Source organism: Sorex fumeus, unplaced genomic scaffold (assembly GCF_029834395.1).
Source record: "Sorex fumeus unplaced genomic scaffold, SorFum_2.1 ptg000095l, whole genome shotgun sequence".
Classification (NCBI taxonomy): Eukaryota; Metazoa; Chordata; class Mammalia; order Eulipotyphla; family Soricidae; genus Sorex; species Sorex fumeus.
This window is the reverse complement of record NW_026606152.1, coordinates 14,570,104-14,591,433: the sequence shown is the minus strand read 5'-3', so window position 1 is coordinate 14,591,433 and position 21,330 is coordinate 14,570,104.

Genomic DNA, 21,330 nt, shown 5'->3' with positions numbered 1-21,330 from the left:
GTCTGCGCGGGACGGGCACGGAGGCCCAGCTCTGGGCAACCAAGCGAATGGCTCATATTCCAACCAGCCCGCCCCCAAGGGCCTGGGACCCTCTGTGCACATGCCCAGCTAGCTCCACCTCCTAGAAAGCCGGTTTCACCCCTGGTCTGCGCGGGACGGGCACAGAGGCCCAGCTCTGGGCCACCAAGCGAACAGCTCCTATTCCAACCAGTTACAGCCTGCCCCCAAGGGCCTGGGACCCTCTCTGCGCATGCACAGCTAGCTCCATCGACGTTCCCAACTCCTCGCTCAGTGCCAGGGACTCTTTCCGGAGCCGCGGCCGCATTAGCGGCCGCGAAATATTTTCCCACTACATATGCCATAGGAACCATAAGCTACCTTCTTCGATGGAAACTTCTCTAGTTTAACTCAGTCACTAGAAACACAGTAGCCAATAACTCATAAGCCTATCTTAACTCACACTGCATATCAAGCAGAATAGTAACAGTGAATGTTAAGGACTAAACCACAGTTATCACAATGGTAAAGCAACGCAAAAGCCCACCAAACTTTCTTACTGAAGAGTCTAGCCCAGATGACACCAACAGTACTGCAGTGTTAGACAACCTCTCTGACAAGGAATTCAGGAGGGAGCTACTTAGGATGCTTAGGGAACTAAAAGAAACAATGGAAAGCAATGCCAATAGAAGACAAGAGGATTTGAAGGCAGAAACGAGGAAAATGCAATCAGAAATGTCAGACCTGAAAAATCTCGTAGGCGAATTGAAAAACTCAGTGGAAGGCCTCAGCAGCAGAGTAACAGCTGCTGAGAACAGAATCAGTGAGCTCGAAGATGAAGTTCAGAGACTCTCCAGAAAAGAGCAGAAAATGGAAAAGAGACTCACAATTCGGGAACAGATGGCAAGAGAAGATCGTGATGAAGCCAAGAGGGGTAACATAAGAATTATTGGAGTTCCAGAGGGACAGGAAGAAAACCTTGATGAAGAAGAAACTGTCAAAGACATCATTGCTACAACGTTTCCAGAGCTGAAGAAAACTTGTGACCATATTCAGGAGGCCCGAAGGGTACCAGCTAGAAGAAATCCGAATAAAAATACCCCAAGACACATTCTGATCAAAATGACCAAAACCTTAGACAGAGACAAAATTCTGAAAGCAGCAAGATCGAAGAAAGAAATCTCTTACAAAGGAGCATCATTAAAATTCACAGCTGATTTTTCTGATGAAACCCTTATGGCCCGAAAACAGTGGTGGGACATAGTGAAAAAACTCAATGAAATAAATGCCTCCCCAAAAATACTTTACCCGCGAGACTCTCATTCATAATAGAAGGAACAACACACAGTTTCACAGACAAACAACAGCTCAGGAACTTCATAGACTCAAAACCGTGGTTACAAGAACAACTAAATGGGCTACTTTAAGGCAAGAAAGGCCCCTCAAATACACCAAATTTCAACAGAACAATGGGACAAAATCCCATAACAATAATCTCTCTCAATGTCAATGGGCTAAACGCACCAATTAAAAGACATAGAGTGGCAGGATGGATTAGAAAACTGAACCCAACATTCTGCTGCCTGCAAGAAACACATCTCAATAGTCAAAGCAAACACAGACTCAGAGTCAAAGGCTGGAAAACAATCCTACAGGCAAACAGCTCCCATAAAAAAGCTGGGGTAGCCATCCTAATATCAGACCACATCGATTTCAGAGTGAGGAAGGTCATAAGAGACAGTGAAGGTCATTTCTTACTGATCAAAGGATCTGTACAACAGGAAGAACTTACAATAATAAATGTATATGCACCTAATGAGAGACCAGCAAAGTACTTAAAACAACTACTCATAGATTTGGAAAAAGACATCAACAGCAACACAATACTAGTGGGAGACTTCAACACTGCTTTGTCACCTCTTGATAGATCAACCAGACTCAAGCTTAGTAAGGACATACTTCATCTGAGGGAAACAATGGAAGAAAGGGACTTAGTAGATATATACAGGACACTTCATCCACAAAAAGCTGAATATACATTCTTCTCAACCGTACATGGAACATTCTCCAAGATAGACCACATGCTGAGCCACAAAACATGCCTCCAAAAAATTAAGAAGATAGAGATTGTATCGACAATCTTCTCAGACCATAATGCACTGAAATTAGAAGTAAATCACATACAAAAACAGAAAACTAAATCAAACACCTGGAAATTAAACAGTGCTCTACTGAACAACGAGTGGCTTAGACAGGAAATCAAAGAGGAAATCAAAAGATTCCTAGAAACGAATGAAAATGAGGACACGAGTTACCAAAACTTATGGGACACAGCAAAAGCTGTGTTAAGAGGAAAGTTTATAGCTCTACAAGCATTCCTCAGGAAGGAGGAGCGAGCACACATAAGTAACCTAACCTCACAGCTTAAGAGCTTGGAGAAGGACCAAAAAAAGGAGCACAACCCGAACAGGAGAAAGGAAATAATAAAACTCAGAGCAGAGATTAACGAGATGGAAACCCAAAAAACAATCCGAAAGATCAATGAAACCAAGAGCTGGTTCTTTGAGAAAATTAACAAGATTGATAAGCCTCTAGCAAAACTCACAAAGAAAGGGAGAGAGAAAACCCTAATAAACCGAATCAGAAATGAAAAGGGGGTCATTACAACAGAAACTACAGAAATTCAAAGGATCCTCAGGGAGTACTCTGAGAAACTATGCCACGGAACATCAAAACCTCAAGGAAATGGATAAATTCCTAGACTCCTACAGACTCCCAAGGCTGAACCAAGAAGACCTGGAATACCTGAACAGACCTATCACCATCAAGGAAATTGAAATGGTAATAAAAAGTCTCCCCAAGCACAAAAGTCCTGGTCCGGATGGATTCACTAGTGAATTCTTCCAAATCTTTAAAGAGGACTTACTCCCAATCCTCTTTAAGCTTTTCCACGAAATTGAAATATCAAAAACACTTCCAAACAGTTTCTACGAAGCAAATATCACACTGATACCAAAAGCAGACAGAGATACCACAAAGAAAGAGAATTACAGACCGATATCCCTGATGAACACAGATGCAAAGATCCTCAACAAACTACTAGCAAATAGAATCCAACTACTCATCAAAAAGATCATACACCATGACCAAGTAGGATTCATCCCAGGGATGCAAGGATGGTTCAACATTCGGAAATCAATCAACATAATCCATCATATCAACAAAAGAAAAGATAAAAAGCATATGATTATATCAATAGATGCAGAGAAAGCATTTGACAAGATCCAGCACCCCTTTATGATGAAAACCTTAGCCAAAATGGGTATAGAGGGGACCTTCCTCAACATAATTAAAGCCATCTACCACAAGCCTACAGCAAGCATCATCCTCAATGGGGAAAAACTGAGAGCCTTCCCTCTAAGATCAGGGACGAGACAAGGATGCCCACTCTTTCCACTGCTGTTCAATATAGTACTGGAAGTACTTGCAATAGCGATTAGGCAAGAAAAAGATATTAAGGGCATTCAGGTAGGAAAGGAAGAAATCAAGCTCTCACTATTCGCAGATGATATGATACTATACTTAGAGAACCCAATAACCTCCACCAAAAAACTCCTAGAAACAATAGACTCATATAGTAAAGTTGCAGGCTATAAAATCAATACCCAAAAGTCCATGGCATTCCTATATGCAAACAGTGAGAGAGAAGAAAGCAACATGAAAAAAACAATCCCGTTCACAATTGTGCCCCAGAAAATCAAGTACTTAGGAATCAGCTTAACTAAGGAAGTAAAGGACCTGTACAAAGAAAACTACAAAACGCTACTTCAGGAAATAAAAGAGGACATGAGGAAATGGAAAGATATCCCCTGCTCATGGGTCGGGAGACTTAACATTGTCAAAATGGCAATACTACTGAAAGCATTGTATAAATTCAATGCAATCCCTATAAGGATACCCACGACATTCTTCAAAGAAATGAAGCAAACACTCCTGAAATTTATATGGAACAATAAGACCCCACGAATAGCTAAAGCAATTCTTGGGAAAAAGAAAATGGGAGGAATCAACCTCCCGAACTTCAAACTGTACTACAAAGCAGTAATAATTAAAACAGCATGGTACTGGAACAAAGGCAGAACTGCAGACCAATGGAACAGGGTTGAATACACTGACATCTCCCCTCAATCATATGATCATCTAATCTTTGATAAAGGTGCAAGTAATGTGAAGTGGAGTAAGGAAAGTCTCTTTAACAAATTGTGCTGGCATCACTGGACGGCTACATGCCAAAAAATGGGCTCAGAACTCTGCCTAACACCGTGTACAAAAGTAAGATCAAAATGGATTAAAGACCTCAACATCAGACCAGAAACCATAAGGTACATTGAAGACAAAGTTGGCAAAACCCTCCATGACATTGAAGCTAATGGTATCTTCAAAGATGCCACGCCACTGGCCGAGCAAGTGAAAACAGAGATAGATAAATGGGACTATCTTAAACTAAGAAGCTTCTGCACCTCCAAAGAAACAATGACCAAAATACAAAGACAGTCTACAGAATGGGAAAGGATATTCGCCGAATACACATCTGACAAGGGGTTGATATCCAGGATATACAAAATACTGGTTAAACTCCACAAGAAGAAAACATCCAACCCCATCCAAAAATGGGGCAATGAAATGAACAGAAACTTTCTCAAAGAAGAAATCCGAATGGCAAAAAAGCACATGAGAAAATGCTCTACATCATTAATCATCAGGGAGATGCAGATCAAAACCACAATGAGATACCATCTCACACCTCAGAGACTGGCCCACATTCAAAAGAACAAAAGCAACCGATGCTGGCGCGGATGTGGCGAGAAAGGGACACTCCTTCACTGTTGGTGGGAATGTCGACTGGTTCAGCCCTTCTGGAAAACAGTATGGACGATTCTCAAAAAATTAGAAATTGAGCTCCCATTTGACCCAGCAATACCACTCCTGGGAATATATCCCAGAGAGGCAAAAATGTATAGTCGAAGTGACATCTGCACTTGTTTGTTCATTGCAGCACTCTTTGCAATAGCCAGAAACTGGAAGAAACCTGAATGCCCAAGAACAGATGACTGGTTAAAGAAACTTTGGTACATCTACACAATGGAGTACTATGTAGCTCTTAGAAAAGATGAAGTCATGAAATTTACATACAAGTGGTACAACATGGAAAGTATCATGCTAAGCGAAATGAGTCAGAAAGAGAGGGATAGACATAGAAAGATTGCATTCATCTGGGGGATATAAAGTAACAAAATATGAGATTAATACCCAAGAATAGCTGAGATCAGCACCAGGAGGATTACTCCATAGCTTAGTGGCCAGTCGGGCATTCTAGAGGAAAGGGCAGCTCAGACAGAGAAGGGAACACCAAATAAAGGGTGTTTGGAGGACCCTCCCAGGAGGGGAGATGCATGTCGAAAGTGGACTATGGACTGAACATGTTTGCCACTCAATGCCTCTTTTGCAGACCACAACACCCAAAAGGAGAGAGAGAACACAGGGGATTGCCCTGCCACAGAGGCAGGGGGGGATGGGGTGATGGGGGTGGGGGGATATTATCCATGGTGGTGGAAAATGGGCACTGGTGGAGGGATGGGTATCTGATCATTGTATAATCAAACCCAAGCACAAAAAATTGTAAATCTACAACTGTACCTCATGGTGTTTCACTAATAAAAATAAATAAAAAATAAAAAAAACAAAAAAAAAGAAAGATACAACCCAATAAAATAATGTATAACTTACAAAAAAAAAAAATCTCCAGACTAGGTGAACCATCATCCCAGCCAGTGTCACACCCAAACAAAAATAACAAACCAACAACAAAACCTGAATAATATCTGACTACAAAATCTATTCAGCAATTAATAAACATGGCCAAATGAGTTTGAGGGATATTAAATTAGCACATTAAAGGCTTTAGGAGTTCTACAATAAAGATAAGTAACTTATTTAATCAACTTATTTCCACCTAATCTATTTACCCAACCATTTTGACCAGTGGGATGCTGTCAGTGTCTTCAGTGTTTCCTTGAAGTTTCAATATCTGTAACTACTTGGAGGTAAAAGTTTGAATTTACTTTAGAAGTCTGTCTTTAGCTGGGATATTAGAGGTCACTGATGTTCGTTTCCCCCCTCCCCTGCCTCCTCCGATGTTTATTGCCTGGGAGCCAGCCCTAAGAGCCATATTTGGATGAATATACAAAATATATAAAATGTTTTGCACTGGATTATAAATTCTCTCTATTGTAGGTAAGTAGATCCTGAAAACAGCTTCCTCCCTCCAGTGTTATTTATACTAAAAGATATACAAACTCGCTAGTACATAGTATGTGAATTGCAAGCTCCTGGTTTCCAGATAAAGCTGAGACAAATATCAACACAACCAACCAAATATCAAACGTAAGGATGATATTTCTCTGTATTTCAGCACTGCAGCTCCTGAAGCCCTAGCTCTGAGGTCCAGGGTAGGTATATGGATTGCAGTACAAAACTGAGCAACCAAACTCAGCCAGAGAAAGGCTTGATGGAGATTAGTATGCAAAATATTTGAAAAATTCTTTGTTTTTTTCCTTTTATTTCATGATTGGGGGGAGGGCACACCTGGCAGTGCTCAGGGCTTACTCCTGGCTCTGTACTTAGGGATCACCTCTGGGGGTTGCATGGGGTGTTAAGGATCCAACCAGGTTTCACTGCATGCAAGACAAGCATCCTACCCACTGTACTATCTTTCTGGATCTTGGGTTGATGTGTGTGTGTGAAGCAAGATTGATTTTACTGAAACTTCCTTAGAAAGATGGGAGGGTAGAGAAAGACAGGAAATACATGTTCAAGAGAGAACTTCTCCAGAGCACAAAAAGCAAAAAGACAAAGAGATAAGCAAAAAAGACACGTGTTTAAGGGAGAATACAGGCTAGAAGAGCGAGCCTATTTTTTTTTTGCAAGCCTATTTTTTATCATTATTATTAAAGTTTTTGAAGCTCCTGTTTGTACATTAATTGGGATCTAAGAATAACTTATAAAGAGAATAATTTGTTGAAGCTGTGCATGATTTTTTTTTTTTAAAAAAAAAGGTTGCTTGTTGCTATCTTAGATATTCATAGGGCAGTCTTTTGTTCCCAGGGTCCTTCTAGAATCTCTATACCTGCTCCTCTATCCACTTCCTCGGGCCCCTGAAGGAACCCAAACCTTTCCACTTCAACATTCACTAATTCACATTAAAGTGTTAATAACTAATAATGGTTATATTGTATTACCCTCCTTAAATGTCTATGTTAAAAGTATCATATGACTGAAAAAAATTAGCATTTAAAACAAGAGAAGGGAAAATAAATAATTACTCAAGAATCATCAGTGAGAACCACTATTACAAATTTAGTTGCCGCTTCTCAAGCTGTTGGTTTATATCTGGGGTCAGTTTATCTTCTGAGAAGTAGCCCCACGTGTACGTTGAGAAAACAACTGTGGATAGCATTTCAGAACGTGCTGCCATTCTTGAGAAATTAATGTACTAGTAGGGTAGCAGTCTTCATTTATTTTTGGAAACTAGTTCCTGAGAAGCTTATTGTGACATAGATCAAAATGACATCTCAGAGTCTCTGATTGGCCACAGCCCAACTCTTCAAGAGAGGGATCAAGTGTGCTAAGCATGCCCCTATATTCTGTCCTAGATACCGAAACTTTTCCCTTCCAGAACCTTCTCTCTGTCTTATGGGGTTGGCAGGGAAGGAATCTAGACCCCTGGATCCCCATCTGTGTTATGCAAGAGACTCTGGATGACTTTGGATTGTTATTTTTGTCCCCTATCTGCACAATGCTGAGAGGTGTCTTGAGGCCACAGAATTCTTGAATCTTTTTTATTTTTCCAGATACTTCTAGGAGCTCTTGGGGAGATCTAGTGCATAAGGGACTGTGTCACAGAGGAGTCGGTCACTCACTCAAAGCCACATAACTTTTTAGGACCCCATTTACGTAAGAGTGTGCTTACTGATCCAGAAATGCTAGACATTTCCCCTGGACCTTACATGTTATGAAAGTCATTTAATTTTTGTGAGCTTTTTACATGATTTCTTTTTATTTATTTATTTATTATTTATTTTTGCTTTTTGGGTCACACCCAGCGATGCACAGGGGTTACTCCTGGTTCTGCACTCAGGAATTACCCCTGGCGGTGCTCAGGGGACCATATGGGATGCTGGGAATCAAACTCGGGTCGGCTGCCTGCAAGGCAAACGCCCTACCCACTGTGCTATTGCTCCAGCCCCACATGATTTCTTTTTAACTATTTTTTTTTTGTGGGGCAGAGTGGGGGTGACCACAGCTGGTGATGCTCAGTGCTCAGGAGTTACTCCTGGCTCTGTCGTGACTGGTTTTGGAAAACATGCAGTGTCAGGGATGGAATCCGGGCTATCACCTACAGGGCAAGCCCTGCCTGAAGTGCGATCTCTCCAGTCTGTGCTTTTTTTTTTTAAATTTAAACACTAACTCTAACACATTTCTGACCATCTAAGAATGCCTTCCTTCCATCACCTCTCAGTTTCATTGTTTGAATTTGTGTCCTGTATGTATTCTTCTTTCTTTCCATTTATGGACCACACCCAGTGGTGCTCACGGGCTTACTCCTGGCTTTGCACTCAGAGATCACTCCTGGAGGGGCTCTGCAAACCCTCTGTGGTGCCAGGAACCAGAGCCAGGTGAGCCATGTGCAAGGCAAGCGCCCACTCTGGTTGGTATTTTTCTTTTCTTTCTTTTTTCTTCCTTTTTTTTTTTTTTTACTTGAATCACTGTGAGATACAGTTACAGACTTACAAACTTTCACAATTACATTTCGGTCATACAATGATCGAGCACCCATCCCTCTACCAATGCCCATTCTCCACCAATGTTCCCAGTATCCCTCCTGCCAGGCCCACACCCTTCCCCATCCCCTGCCTCTGTGGCAGTCACCTTCTCTCTCTCTCTCTCTCTCTCTCTCTCTCTCTCTCTCTCTCTCTCTCTCTCTCTCTCTCTCTCCTTTTGAGTGTTATGGTTTGCAAAACGGGTACTAAAAGGCCATCCTGTTTGGTCCATAGTCTACTTTCAGCACACATCTCCCATCCCAAGCGAGCCTGCCAACCATCATTTACTTGGTGGTTCCTTTTCTATCTCTTCTAACAGCTGCATAGTATTCTGTTGTGTAGATGTGCCAACGTTTCTTTAACCAGTCGTCTATTCTCGGGCACTCGGGTTTTTTCCACATTCTGGCTATTGTAAATAGTGCTGCAATAAACATACAAGTGCAGATGTCATTTCTACTGTACTTTTTTGCATCTCCAGGATATATTCCCAGGGGTGGTATTGCTGGGTCAAATGGGAGCTCAATTTCTAGTTTTTTGAGGAATGTCCATATTGTTTTCCAAAAAGGCTGGACCAGTCAGCATTCCCACCAACAATGAATGAGAGTCCCTTTCTCCCCTCATCTGCCCCAGCACTGATTTTTCTTGTTCTTTTTGATGTGTGCCACTTTCTGTGGTGTAAGATGATATATTGTTGTTTTTATTTGCATCTCCCTGATAATTAATTATGTAGAGCTTTTTTTCATGTGCCTTTTGGCCATTTGAATTTCTTTTTGGAGGAAATTTCTGTTCATTTGTTCTCCATATTTTTTGATGGAGTTGGAGGTTTATTTCTTGTAAAGTTCTACCCATGTGTTGTATATCCTGGATATTAAGCCCCTACCTGATGGATATTGGGTAAATAATTTTTCCCATTCCATGGGCTCTTTCTGTATTTTGGTCACTGTTTCTTTTGAGGCTCAGAAGCTTCTTAGTTTAATGTAATCCCATTTGTTTATATTTGTTTCCACTTGCTTGATCAGTGGTGTTTCATCCTTGAAGATGCATTTGGCTTCAATATCATGGAGGGTTCTGCCTACTTTTCCCTCCATGTGCCTTATGGACTCGGGTCTGATATTGAGGTCTTCAATCCATTTGGATCTGACTTTTGTGCCTGGCTTTAGACAGAGGTCTGAGTTCATTATTTTTTGCATGTCACTTAATCACTTAACTTCCCGTTAGTCGTCGATTTGCTCGAGCGGGCGCCAGTAACGTCTCCATTTGTCCCTGTCGCGTGCTAGTGTAGCCCAATGGCATCTCTTCGCTCCGGGAACATGGAGGGCCTCAAACCGATCGTTCATGACCTTGACAAAGAAGTCTGACCATCTGGTAGGTGGGCGGCCACGCGGTCTCTTGACATCCCGTGGAATCCAATCAGTAACAGCTCTAGTCCAACGGTCGTCTTTAAATCTCATTACGTGACCAGCCCATCTGATTTTCGACACCTTGGCAAATGAGACAGCGTCCCTGATCCTTGATCGTCGACGGATGTCAGAACTCCGGATTCGTTCTCTCATTTGAGTGAAACGTGATATTCCAAGCATAGCTCTTTCTATTCTTCTTTGGGAGACCTGAATGGCGTTCTCATCTTGTTTGCGTAGGGCCCAGGTCTCTGAGGCATATGTTAATGCAGGAAGAACAGTGGAATCAAAGAGATGTGCCCGGAGCCGGAGGTTCTTCGTCCTCTTAGCTATTTCTTCGATGTTCTTGAAGGCGTTCCAAGCCGCTCTCTTCCTCCTGCGCAGCTCGGGTGCCAGGTCATTTGTCATGTTGACCTCTCGACCTAGGTACACATAGCTGTTGCATTCAGAGATGGTCGTTCCATTGAGAGCGAATGGGGTGTCAGGAACAAGGCTGTTTCTCATAAACATTGTCTTCGTAAGATTCAGCTGTAGTCCTACCTTTCCACACTCACGGTCAAAGTCGGCCAGCATTTGTGCCGCTTGGCTGATGTTTGGTGTTATTAAAACAATGTCATCAGCAAAGCGGAGGTGGTGTAGTTGCCGACCATCTATCTTCACTCCCATTCCTTCCCATTCCAGTCGTCGCATGATGTTCTCGAGGGTGGCACTGAAGAGTTTTGGTGAAATGGTATCACCCTGCTGCACCCCTCTCTTGACATCAACGATCACTTCTTTGTAGAATGGTGAGATCCTGGTAGTGAATCCGCAATACAGCTCACGGAGGATCCTGATGTATTGGGCTTGAATGCCCTGATTGGCTAGGGCTTCAATGACCGCTTCCGTCTCAACAGAATCAAAGGCCTTCTTTAAATCAATGAACGTTAAGCAGAGCGGCATCTTGAACTCCCGAGAAACCTCAATGAGTTTGGTTATCGTGTGGATATGGTCGATGGTGCTGAATCCTTTGCGGAACCCTGCTTGCTCACATGGTTGTCCTTCATCTAGTGTTCTGCCAATCCTATTCAGGATGACTCGAGTGAACAACTTGTAGATGACAGACAATAGGCAGATCGGGCGATAGTTGCCAATGTCATGGATGTCTCCCTTCTTGAACATGTAGTTGTTCAGTTTTCCCAGCACCACGTGTTAAAGAGACTTTCCTTGCTCCACTTCACATTTCTTGTATCAAAGATTAAGTGATCATATGCTTGAAAGGCTGTATCAGAATATTCAACTCTGCTCCATTGATCTGTGAGTCTGTTTCTATTCCAATACCATGTTGTTTTAATAACTAGTGCTTTCTAGTACAGCTTGAAATTGGGGGTGTTGGTATTTTTCACTGGTCAGACAAGTAGTCTGGTGACAGTAGTTAATTCGGAATGCAGTGCTTTCTCTAGGCAGGGGGAGACAAGATGAAAGATACCTTCTCAGGACTCCTTTTTTTGGGGGGGGGTCACACCTGGTGATGCACAGGGTTACTCCTGGCTCTGCACTCAGGAGTTACTCCTGACAGTGCACAGGGGACCATATGGGATGCTGGGAATCGAACCCGGGTCGGACGTGTGCAAGGCAAATGCCCTACCTGCTGTACTATCTCTCCAGACCCAGGACTCCTTATTTTTTCAACTTTGAGAATTATTGTCGTAAATCCCACTGCCTTCTTATTCCCACCAAAGGATCTGGGTCGGGTGGGGGGGAGGTGAGTGAGGGGTGGGGAGTGGTGAGGAGGCACAGCTTTCTAATTCAAGGTAGAATAGGTTGAGTATAGGTGAACAGATTTTTGTCATTTCTGGGTAACCTTTTCTAAACTGGACTGATTTCAGTAACTCAGGATGGGATTGAATTAACTGAGCTGGAAGCTCCAAGGGCACTCCTCCCCACCTCTTTTTTGTGATTATTTTCTAATTTAATTTTTATTAGTGAAACACTATGAGGTACAGTTGTAAACTTACAAACTTTTGTGCTTGGGTTTCAGTTATACAATGATCAAGTACCCATCCCTCCACCAGTGCCCATTTCCCACCACCATGGGTCGCAGTATCCCTCCCACCCCCCATCTTCCCCCATCCCACCCTGCCTCTGTGTTCTCTTCCCCTTCTGGGTGCTGTGGTTTGCAAAAGAGGCGTTGAGTGGCAATCGTGTTTGGTCTATAGTCTACTTTCAGCATGCTTCTGCCATCCTGGAAGGATCCTCCCAACACCCTTTATTTGGTGCTCCCTTCTCTATCTGAGCTGCCTTTTCCCCTAGCATGTGTAACTGGCCTCCAAGCCATGGAGCAAACCTTTTGGTACTAATCTCAGCCACTCTTGGGTGTTAGTCTCCTATTTTGTTACTTTATGTTCCCCAGATGAATGCAATCTTTCTGTGTCTATCCCTCTCTTTCTGACTCATTTCACTCAACATGATACTTTCCATGTAGTACCACTTGTATGTAAATTTCATGACTTCATTTTTTCTATTTTGACTAGCAGAAAAATTCAGTGCCTGCGGGCGGACCACAGAGCGCCATGTTCTGTAACAGCGGCATCTAGTGGCCCTGGAGTAGTAGGACAGCTGTGTCGGAGGGTGCATTTGAGAGCTCTATCCTTCCCTGGGACCCTACTCCCCTCTCTCTCGTCCAAGCACCCCAAGCCAGGTTAACCTCTGTGGCTAAGAGCACTGCAGTATTAGTCCCGCCTCCAGGGCAGCCTTTGTCAGCTAGTGCCTGGACGAATGAAGTGAATTCGACCCACCTGGATTCTGGGCCCAGGGTGATTTACTGCCCCCACCCCCACCCCACCCCCCAAGCAGGTGCCCAGAGTCATTAATATATGGAGCCTATGGAAGAAAGATTGAGTGTGGAGGAATGTAGGCCAGTGATAAGTTCTTTTCTTCTTTTTTTGTTTGTAAATGTTAAATAAATATCAGGGTTTTTTTACATAGCAAATATTAATAGCAAGAGGCAAAAGTTTTGCAAACTATGTACAAAAGTAAAAAGCCTTAGTTAACAAAACAAGCTACTCATTTTATAAAACCAAATCATTCATTTTCCCCTATGTACAGATCCTTAAGAAATCATTTATTGCTGGTCCCAAACAAAAGCAGTTTTACAACAGTATTAGATCGTGTGTTTAGTTCCTGGAGCTATAAATGTGTTTTTTTTTAAACACCCTCAAGGCACAAGTATGTTTTAACAGAGATAATACAAATCATATTTTTTAGGTACAATAATGAGGTTGATACAAAATCTGCTTTTGGATAAGGCTTTTCCTGGTTGATGAGATCCTTTCTTCCAAAGTATCTTGATTGTGGGATCTCATTCCTAGCTTTCTGCAGGTCTCCAGGCTCTCAGTACAGGGGCCCCGCTTTATTTTGTTTTGTTTGGGGAGGGAGCCTCACCAGATGGTGCTCAGGGATCACTCTTGGTGGTGCTCAGGGATTGAACCCAGGTGGGTTGCATGCAAGGCAGTGCTCTGCCACCATCCTCCCTCTCCAGCCCAGGAGACCAGGCATCTCTCCTCATTTCAGCCTGTCTGTTTCTTTTCCTGGTCATTGGGTGGCATGAGCTGAAGAAAGTGGTCCTGTGGGGATGCATCTTAGCAAAAGAACAGGATATGAAACCACACAGGCATGAGTATTCCCCCCTTCAAAGCACTTTTCTATGCGTTGTATTGTCTGGTCCTCGCAATCATCCTGTGACTCTGCGGACAGGCCTCATCACCTTCCTCCTAAGTCAGAGAAACATGACTAACCTCTTCCCAGGGCCAACAGGAGCAAGGTGGGGAGGCCTGGCCAGACCCTGCTTTGCCACCAAGCAGGACTGAGTTGGAACCTACTTCTTCCCTCCCAGGGGATGGGATGCAGGACAAGATGTTTAACTCATGTTTCTTTATATAGGAATAGATTGTGGTTCTGGGTACAAACCATTGCTAGAATGCACATGAATTAATAGGCTGCTCTTACCCAAATACAAGTTCACACATTTATTTCACTTTGACTTGGTCTGTTAAATACACAGCATATATATTTGCTTTTAGGCGAGGAATCATCAAGCTAGAAAACCAGCTAGCAAACATCCCAAAGTGACCAGACCCTGAGCAGAACAATACAGAAACCTGGAGTTTCTGTGCAGGCCCAGTTGAGAGAAAGCAGGGTAAAATGTTCAAAGCTGTGGCTCCAGGGAGACTTGAACAGTCAAGTTGGGCAGCTCAAGACTCAGGTCTGGTTAGGGTTCATGCTATTGTCCAGGCGTTGTGGTGAAGAAGTAACCAAGACCACACCCAATGGGGATGGAGGGACTGGGGATCATGCAGTGTCAGGGACTGAACTCAAGATCTTATGCAGGCAAGGCATGCACTCCTGATCCCATAACTATCTCCCCAGGACCTTGCTTTATTCTCTCGAGGGAGTATGAGTACCAATGGCTTCCTGATAAAGAGTGCATGAGTCCTGGTGTGTCTGAAGACATCAATATTCTGTCTTTACCAATCATTGTTCAGGTATCAAATTCTTAGTGGACAATCATTTCTCTCCTGGAATTTCTTTTTTATTCTGGAATAATTTTATTTAGGCTTCCAGAAAACCTTGCAAAAACATTTCAGAGTTCCATGCAATGCCTTTTTGTAGCCTTCCTAATGCTTATCTTATATTGTCATAGTTCAATGATCAAAGTTAGAAACTTAGGGGCTGGAGAGATAAGACAGCAGGTAGGGCACTTGCCTTACATGCAGCCGATCCGGGTTCGATCCCTGGCATTCCATATGGTCCCTGGAGCCTACCAGGAGTGATTCCTGAGTGTAGAACCAGGAGTAAACCCTGAGCATCACCAGGTGTGCCCCCCCAACCAAAGAAAAACAGAAACTTAACTGCTACGTACTATTAACTAAATTACAGACATTGGCTTCCACCACTTATGTAATGTCCTTTAGCTGTTATTGTTTTTCCAGGATCCTATATTAGATTTACTTGTTGAATCATCATAGTCTCCTCCAACCGGGAACGATTCCTTAGTGTTTCTTTGTCTTCCCCAAGCTCTTCCTCCCCGCCCCCCCCCCCCCACCCTTTGCAGCTGGGGAGTCCTGACCTTGTTCTCAACCACACACACAAGCATTGTTAGGGTGCCGCTGCTAGAGTTAGTTCACCCTCAGCACTTCACACCAGGTCCCTCACGGACACTCTCTCTCTCTCTCTCTCTCTCTCTCTCTCTCTCTCTCTCATACACACTCATCAGATTTAGGTTTCTACTTTCTTGGTCTCTGAGTTGTTTTCATCTTCCATAGTTTTATTTCTAGATCATGCCTGATACTCTTCTGCTTTCTTGATCTTTGTAGGGTTTGGTTTTTGTTTTGGAGTCCTACCCAGAGCTGCTCACAGAGCTTACTCCTGGCTGTGTGCTCAGGGGTCACTCCTTGAAGTGCTTGGGGGACCAGATGCAGTGCTGAGAATTGAATCAGCCTGACTTTGTGTGAGGCAAGAACCTATTCCCCCTGTACTATCTCTCTGGCCCCGTTCTTTGCTTTTTCAGAAAAGAGACCCAAGAGGTCTTTTGCAAGGTTTGAGTAGATAATAAGAATTGAAAGTATATCACATGTTACAATATTAAAGCACATATCTGCATCTTTCTTTGTCTTTCTTGAAGACCCCCTTACATTGTGAACTGAGGGAATGCAGCTTTGAGAGCCTAGGCGATGCATTTCCAGGGCTTCTTGGTTAGGTCTGGATCAGCTCCTCATGTGTCTAGAAAGTTCCCAACTAGTATCCTGGGGTAACCTATTGGTGGAGAATTCCACTTAACTCCTGTCTGGAATCTCCTGAGTCATCTTCCTCAGCCTTGGTAAGAAAGAATGGTGGTGAGGCCCCAGCTGGGCCAAGAACCCTGTGACCATGTCTGTGTTAGACAGAGCCACAAGCTGGCATCTTGCTCCCCACAGAGACCTCTGATCCCTAGGGATCAATTGATCCCCTTAGAGAACTTGATCTTCTCTTGGAACTGTTCAAGGAGAGACCTTTGCCAGTGACTTGCTTGAGTGTGGAATGCTGGTGTCTAAGAATAAATTCCCTTCCCAGATAAGATGATGCAAACTTGTCATCTTCCATTCTTGATTTGTTTTTCTTGGGTCACGAACTGATCTTTCTACCCTTGCAGAAATTCCACTCAAAGCATAGGCTACAGTTGACCAAAAAGTGACTTTTTCCATGAAAAGTTGAAGCACCTTCTAGCTGCTCATTACTTAAAACTTCAGCACTTGCTCCTGAATGCTAAGTAAGGAGCAGGGTTTGCTTGTTTGCCTAGTGCCATTCTGCACCCGCTGGGAGTGTGATTTCCAACATGTCTGCAGAAGGGGCAAGTGGAGGGTAATTATTTCCAACCATTCCTATTTGTAGAAATGACTCCCCAACCTCAGGATGCTCCTGGACCAGTCAGCTGGTCTGTACGCTCCAGCCCAGGCCCTCTTTCTTAAGAACTTTGAGGTTTTATCGGTCACATACACCCAGATCTTCCCCCTCAGACCTCGTTTCTGAGTGTGGCAGGTCTTTGTTGAGAAGGAAATAGTCGAAAGGTGAGCGCTGACCTGGAAACACTGGTGGAGCCATGCAGAGCACTGTTGGTGGGGTCAATGCTGTAACACTGTTCTTGAAACGCTGATATTGGCTGTGTCATGCCCTCCACCCTCTCCCTCTGTGCTGCCTACAGAGGTTGTTCTATCTCCTTCCCAACAACCTGGCAGCCCCCGGACCTCTCATGAAGCCTAAGATTGTCTAAAAGAGGCCCAAGTCATTCATCAGGCACCAGTCAGACCACTAGGCCAAGAACCAGTGTAACTGGCGGACACTCAGAGACAGCAACAGGAGAGAACTCAGAGGACTCAGGGCCAGGCTTGATGCCCAGTACTAGTTACAGGAGCGACAAGTAAAAAAAGCATGTGCTGTGTGAACCTTCCAGAAGTTCCTGGGTCACAGTATCAGTGACCCGGAGGTGCTGCGGATGGGCAGATGCACAGAAAGCTTCAGAGGTCACTCAGTGTCTCCCCAAGCACTGCAGAGTGGTTTTAGAAAGAGCAACCCACCTGGCTGCCAGACTCTAGTCCTCTGCCAGGCTGCACAGTAAAGAAACAAACAGGGGCCAGAGATAGTACAGGGGATAAGGAGCTTGCACACACCTGATCTGGGGGAACTCGATGAGTATGGCCCCAAACCTAAGTGCAGCAGGAAGGAAGGGAGCAAGGGAGGGAGGGGAGGGAGGCAGAGAGGGGAAGGGAGGCAGGGGGGGAGGGAGGAAGGGAAGGAAGGAAGGAAGGAAGGAAGGAAGGAAGGAAGGAAGGAAGGAAAGAGGGAGGGAGGGAGGAAAGGAAGGAAGGAAGGAAGGAAGGAAGGAAGGAAGGAAGGAAGGAAGGAGGGAAGGAGGGAGGGAGGCAGGGAGGGAGGGAGGAAGGGAAGGAAGGAAGGAAGGAAGGAAGGAAGGAAAGAGGGAGGGAGGGAGAGAGGGAAGGAAGGAAGGAAGAAAGGAAGGAAGGAAGGAAGGAAGGTAGGAAGGAGGGAAGGAGGGAGGGAGGCAGGGAGGGAGGGAGGAAGGGAAGGAAGGAAGGAAGGAAGGAAGGAAGGAAGGAAGGAAGGAAGAAAAGAGGGAAGGAGGGAGAGAGGGAAGGAAGGAAGGAAGGAAGGAAGGAAGGAAGGAAGGAAGGAAGGAGGGAAGGAGGGAGGGAGGCAGGGAGGGAGGGAGGAAGGGAAGGAAGGAAGGAAGGAAGAAAAGAGGGAGGGAGGGAGAGAGGGAAGGAAGGAAGGAAGAAAGGAAGGAGGGAAGGAGGGAAGGAGGGAGGGAGGCAGGGAGGGAGGGAGGAAGGAAGGAAGGAAGGAAGGAAGGAAGGAAGGAGGGAAGGAGGGAAGGAGGGAGGGAGGCAGGGAGGAAGGAAGGAAGGAAGGAAGGAAGGAAGGAAGGAAGGAAGGAAGGAAGCAGGGAGGGAGGGAGGCAGGGAGGGAGGGAGGCAGGGAGGGAGGAAGGGAAGGAAGGAAGGAAGGAAGGAAGGAAGGAAGGAAGGAAGGAAGGAAGGAAGCAGGGAGGGAGGGAGGCAGGGAGGGAGGGAGGCAGGGAGGGAGGGAGGCAGGGAGGGAGGAAGGGAAGGAAGGAAGGAAGGAAGGAAGGAAGGAAGGAAGGAAGGAAGGAAGGAAGGAAGGAAGTTTGGGGGCTGGAGTGATGGTATAGGTAGAGTGCTTACCTTGCATGTGGCTCACCTGGGTTTAATCCCCGATACCACATCTGTTCCCCAAGTACTGCCAGAAGTAATTTCTTAGTGCAAAGCCAGGAGTCACTCTTGAGCATCACCGGGTGTGACCCCAAAACAAAACAAAACAAAAAGAATTGTTGAACACGTGATACCATTCGAACAAAACCGTTGTACTACAACAACAAAAGTAACCCTATTGTAAATCATACTGGCTAAATTTAATAACTAAATAATTACTTAAAGAAAATAGTGTTTATGTGCTACACCTCCAGCATGGCCTTAGCACAGCTGTGACATTCGGGCGTTTCCCTTCCGGCAGCAACCTGCGCCTTCTTCAGCTCTCTCAACTCCCGACTGCATCTCCCAAGCACAGTCTCCCCTGAAAGGGTCTGAGAACGCATTCACGTTAGAGTGCCAACTTATTGCTGCTGCCTTCTTTTAGGGACAGCTTTTATTTTTTATTATTATTTATTTATTTGCTTTTTGGATCACACCCGGCGATGCACAGGGGTTTGTCCTGGCTCTGCACTCAGGAATTACTCCTGGTGGTGCTCGGGGGACCATAGGGGATGCTGGGAATCGAACCCGGGTCAGCCATGTGCAAGGCAAACGCCCTACCTGCTGTGCTATTGCTCCAGCCCCTAGGGACATCTTTTAAACAATTGATTCCCCCCACCCCGACTTCACTTCCACCCCTGACACTGCCTATAGTTCTCAAACACCACAGAGCCAGGAGTAGGCCCTGAGCACCGCTAAGTGTGGCCCCCACAAAAAAAGAAGATAAAAACTGAGTCCTGTGGTGAATGTGTAGCTATAGAATTTCAGAAAGAAATGGAATTGAGTGTGGCACTTTGTTCCCTGTCTCCTGGCTTATTCTCCATTCCTGTCTCAGCTGAGGAGACTCCATAAGAGGAACTCTCTCAGTGCGCACAGGAGAGACACCAGCTGATGATGACAGTGCTTCGGACCAGGGTGTGGCAGAGGAGAAGCCCCAGGTGAGGGGCTGCAAAGAAGATGATGTGCAGCAGGTTACAGAAAGTGTGGCTTTGGATTCAGGGGGGTATTTTGGTTTAGTTTGGGGGCACAGCTGACTGTGCTCAGGGATCATTCCCAATGGTACTCAGGAGACCATCTCGGCTGCTGGAGATCAAACTTGGGCCCTACCCACCCCCACCCTTTTGCCAGTCGTGGCATCCACCATCTTCATTTCAGAAGAAGTTGGGTCTGGAGAGTGCCAAGAGTAGTGTAAGGGTTAAACCAAAAAAAAAAAAAAGGAAGAAGGAAGAGGAGGAGGAGAAGTAATAGTAGTATTTTGGTAGTATAGTAATAGTATAGGTAGTATAGTAATAGTAGTATTTTGGCATATTCGATATGCCAAAAACAGTAATAAGAAGTCTCACAATGGAGACGTTACAGGTGCCCGCTCAAGCAAATTGATGAACAAGACGAGAGGGACAGTGGCAGTGACAGTGACAGGTTTGAGAAGAAAGCATCATAGTGCAACAGCTGTGCTTGCTCCATTATGATCACCATCTGCATCCTACTCTTTCAGACTGGCTCTAGACTGGATTCCAAAAGAGAGCCCAGCTTCATTTAAACGGTAACAGTTGGAGAAGAGTTGGGGCAGCGGGTGGCAGCGGTTGGCAGTCTTCTCTTAGGGAAGGCTTTCATGCCCTAAAAATCATTACACACACATCTGCGGTAGGCCCGTAGGTGTCCTTGGCAATGAGTTTCTACAAGTAATAAAACCATGATCTAAAAATAGATCTTAACCCTGTTGCCAGCCTCATTTGCCAGGCACAGAAAGACACCTTCTGGAGAGGCATGAAAAGTTGTGAGAAGACTCTGAATGACGTGCCAGTACCAGCCCAGAGAACACTGGACACTCTGCACCTTGCCCCTGCCAATCACCACCATGCACAGGAGAAACTGCAGCAGGAGCAAAGAACCAAAGTAAGAAAGGGAGTGAAGGTCAGCACCAGGGACAGTCCGTCCCCTTCAACAATACAGAGAACTCCAGGTCAGCACCATCTAGAGGAAACCCATGCCGCCTTCCCCAAAGCTTCCTCCTTTGTCTGGAGAAGCTCACATTCTCTGGAACACGTTTTCTTTTCACTCTCCACTTTTTAATTTGTTTTATTTTAGTTTGGTTTTGGGGTCACACCGAGTTAAGTGCTGAAGACTTAACTCTTGGCTGTGCTAGGGATTCAAATTGACCAAATGTGGGGCTGGAGCAATAGCACAGTGGGTAGGGTGTTTGCCTTGCATGCGGCCGACCCAGGTTCGATTCCCAGCATCCCATATGGTTCCCTGAGCACCACCAGGGGTAGGTAATTCCTGAGTGCAGAGCCAGGAGTAATCCCTGTGCATCGTCAGGTGTGACCCAAAAAAAGCCAAAAAAAAAAAATACCAAATCGACCAAATGTGGTGCCTGGGTTGAAGCCGGGGTCAGCCACATGCAAGGGAGCTTCTTAATCCCTGGGGTATCTCTTCGCCCCTCTGCTTCCACTTTTAATAATATTTACTTTGCCATTAATCTAAAATTATTTTCTATCATAGTAGACAGATGATCTGAGAAACCTGGCTGGAGATCAAAACTGATTTTCCTTGCCCATCGGAGAGAAGATCTTTGCTCCAGTCTATGAAACCTGGGTCCCCCCGGGCCCAAAACCCAAAGGCTGCCTCAGGGGACTGGCAGAATCGGCCCTGAGCACTTCCCAGGGAGACGAGGTGAGCTAGCAGGGCTTGGAGGCTCTCTCTGCTCGCAGGACTGCTTTCAAGTTCACAGGCTCCCCTCAGTTACACTTCTCTACT